Source organism: Echinops telfairi, unplaced genomic scaffold (genome assembly GCF_000313985.2).
Source record: "Echinops telfairi isolate 266 unplaced genomic scaffold, ASM31398v2 ScPeMD7_10;HRSCAF=50, whole genome shotgun sequence".
NCBI lineage: Eukaryota > Metazoa > Chordata > Mammalia > Afrosoricida > Tenrecidae > Echinops > Echinops telfairi.
The window spans coordinates 3,509,503-3,512,619 of record NW_022103907.1 but is presented as its reverse complement, the minus strand read 5'-3'; the positions used below and the strand labels follow the sequence as shown (position 1 = coordinate 3,512,619).

Here is a 3,117-nt window from a genome sequence, read left to right as displayed (position 1 = left end):
AAGGTTTCTGAAAGGTTGCCCTATTAATTATGCTTCATGGAACGATGTTTACGGTATACAAGGGAGATAAAAACAAATAACAATGCATCTGAAACCTTACCAATAAAACCAAACTCAGGGCCATCTAGTCAATTTTAACTCCCAGGGACCCAACAACTCCCCCTCACATCCCAGTCGTCCGGTTCTGCAGCCACGTGTGTGTCAAACAAAGCTATGTGAACGCAAAAGGCCACGCCTCATTAGGGACAGATCACTAAGAAAACGTCTGCGCGGTGACACCCAGGCGCTCGACCTAGCTTCTCTTTGAAGGGGCAAGTATTCAGTGAGATACACCTTTCTGATCAAATCTGACATCAGCCCGCGGCTAGGGCCTACCTATCTCTTGTGACACTGCCAGGCATTTGGGCACCTCAGACACGCCTTCTTTCTGGGGGCTAGAGGTTTAGTCAAGCAGGAGAAGCTGCCCTCCGTTGCTCGCGGCCAATCCTCCCACGTGGGGGGACGCTTGAGACGCGTCCACACGTCTGACTGAACGGTGGCAACGCTCGGACTGCGTGCGGCTCCCAGACCCGTCGAGGTCTCGGGGTTCAGTCAGTCCACGCTGCGGCCGCCGCCGGGACACCCGGCCCCTCCTGCTTCCGGGGCGACCTCGCCCTCGGAGCGCCTCCCGCTCGGCCCCTCGGGCCCCGACGCCGCCCCTCAGCCCCGGGGAGTCGCGGCCCCGACGCCACCTCTCACCTGAGCCGGTGACGCACACGGCCGTTACCAGAGGCCTCAGCACCGGGGCCCGTGGCTCAGGACGAGGAGCCACTGCTGCTACTCCCCCGCCACCGATTCGGGGGTCCCCTGGCCGCCGCCGCCGCCGCCATTTTCCCCGCGCAGTAACCCCCCACCTGCCAACGCTAGCCTCCCACCTGGGGTCGGGAGGGGACGCCGCGCAACAACGTGGGGGTCGCGTGGGTCAGCTGGGGAATCCGCAGGGGTCACAACCTCCGGGAGAGCCCGCCGCTAATTCATCCCGAAACGGGGAGGCGTCCGGACCGTCGCCCTAGTAATGCGTCCCGCCAGGCTCCGTCCTGATTGGCTAGGAGCAGCCGTGACGCGACGGCGTCCCGGGCTGCGTGGGAAGCCCTGGTCCCCGGAGCCCCGCCCAGCTCTCCGAACTGGAGAAACCCGGAGCCCCCGCCTCCCGGGGCCCCCTTAAAGGGCTCGCACGCATTTCCTCCTCCGGCCTCTTAGAAAGGGGTGTGGTCTGAGCTGGGAAGGAATTACAGAAAATCAACGGTGTCACTGTCCCTGGAAACCTAGTGACTCGTCTAACTCCTCGCGTTTCAGAATGGAAAGCAAAAATTGGAGAAGGCGAATTTGCAAGGCTTTATTTGGCTGAAGTCTCGTGGTAAATCAGTAAGAGTAGAGCTACTACCAAGATTACTACAACTCTGGGTAAAGCTCTTTCTATTGATGTTGCATGCCGTCTGGTGAGTTCCGACCCATAGCGACCCTGTGTACAACAGAAGGAAAGACTAATCCTGCCCAGCCCTGCGAGCCCATTGTTGCAGCCAGGGGACCTTTCCTTAGCATCCACAGCTCTTTCATTCTACATGTCTTAAAGGACATTCACCGCGTTCTACCATAATGTGCCTGTCCCCATAAGCCTACTTCTTAATGGCAGGGAAGCGCTTTTCAGTTCTCCTATGCAAGGCCTTCCTTGTGATGGCTCCCAATAAATCTCCTGTATCAAAAGCTTAAAACAATAAAGAAACCATGGTCATATACCACTCACATGCATCATTTTATATTATATTTATTTTATACTTTATTCAACGAGGAGCGGAAGGGGGTGAACATAAGTGATTATAGAATTTATATAATGTACATGTAGATTTTGGGATGCCCAGCTTTAATATAGCTAGACAATACCAAAATTCTCAGACATCCCACCCCTCCCGCCAGTTTCGGGTGCTTCTCTCCTGAGTCAGCCTTGCATTTTTCTCTAATTTTGTTCAGAACTATTAAATGGTTAGCACCCTTCAGATGTGCTAAAGTTTGTGTTATCATGTTATAAGATGACAATGTACAACGCAGGGGAACCTAGCCCTTCTTTCTACTCTGCCCCTGAACCCTCATATTTTTTATCTTTAAAACACAATTCCTAGGATCAAAGATGCTGAAATGCTATTCGCCCATTCCTCCCAAGATGGTACAGTGGCTACAACCAGGGGCTCAAACCTGACCATCGTGAGGCTGGCTCTGGACTCGGCAGTGTTTCCTTCCACAGGGGATCTCTTGGAGTTGGAACCCGCTACACAGCACTACCCCCACCCACTCACCCCCACACACACACCACGAAGTTTTCAGCTTCTTGAGGTTTAGAGGTCAGAGTCTAAGAGAAAAACACCCTGATGTCACTTGTGATGGGTTTTGAAAGCAGGGATTATGTAATGTTTACCTTGGTACCTCCTTAAGTCTTATGGAGCCTTGCTAATTGAGGACAAGAACTCTGTGTAGTATTTGAATATCAGAACTGTTAGCTAAAGGTTGACAGACTTGACTGAATTGGCCTGGTTTCTCCTCTATTTAACTTTACAATCTTGGGTCTTTCTTGTGAAGGGAGCCTTGGAACCTGAAGGATTTGTAAGGAAAGAGAGGATCAAAACTAGAGTCCAAGGGCATATGGGAAAAGACTGCAGGACAAACCCAAGGAGAATGGGGCGAATGCGCCCTGGTGAGGTCCCTCTGCGAGTATTGCACCACAAAGGTTGAAACTGTCACTGCAATTGGGGTAAACTTTTGGTAAAGTCACCCAGGAGATAACAGGAGAGATCTCTCTTCTAAAAATCGCATTCCCACAGCTCCTAACTGATCTTTAGAATATTTCCTACAGCATACTTCTGCCCAAATGTCTCATAAACACTTTATCACTCTTACACTATGTGTTCAACCAGCTTTTTAAAATGTGAACTAATAGTCTAGTTGGATCAAATGTGTCTCTGATCACAATCTCTCCTAGTTAGGTAAATACCAAGTCAGCAAAGTTCAAACGGTGCTGAAGGCACCTTTGCCTTAGTTCAGACTCTAGCCCTACTGGTAACTTTCTTTGACTCTTAGTATAGAGAG

The 3,117-nt window shown here is 51.4% G+C and overlaps 1 protein-coding gene across 2 annotated transcripts in view; it reads right to left on the bottom strand.

Moving 5' to 3' along the window:
- Positions 1-1,023, bottom strand: part of LCLAT1 (lysocardiolipin acyltransferase 1) — a 233,401-nt gene extending 232,378 nt beyond the window's left edge. Inside the window, exon 1 of one of the 2 annotated variants that reach the window (XM_004711102.2) lies at positions 915-1,023. The gene's annotated coding sequence lies outside the window, so the exon portion shown is untranslated. Of the gene's footprint in view, positions 1-738; positions 793-914 lie in introns of those variants that run through there. The other variant, XM_045287036.1, reaches the window with a different exon arrangement.
- Positions 1,024-3,117: the final 2,094 nt, after the last annotated feature.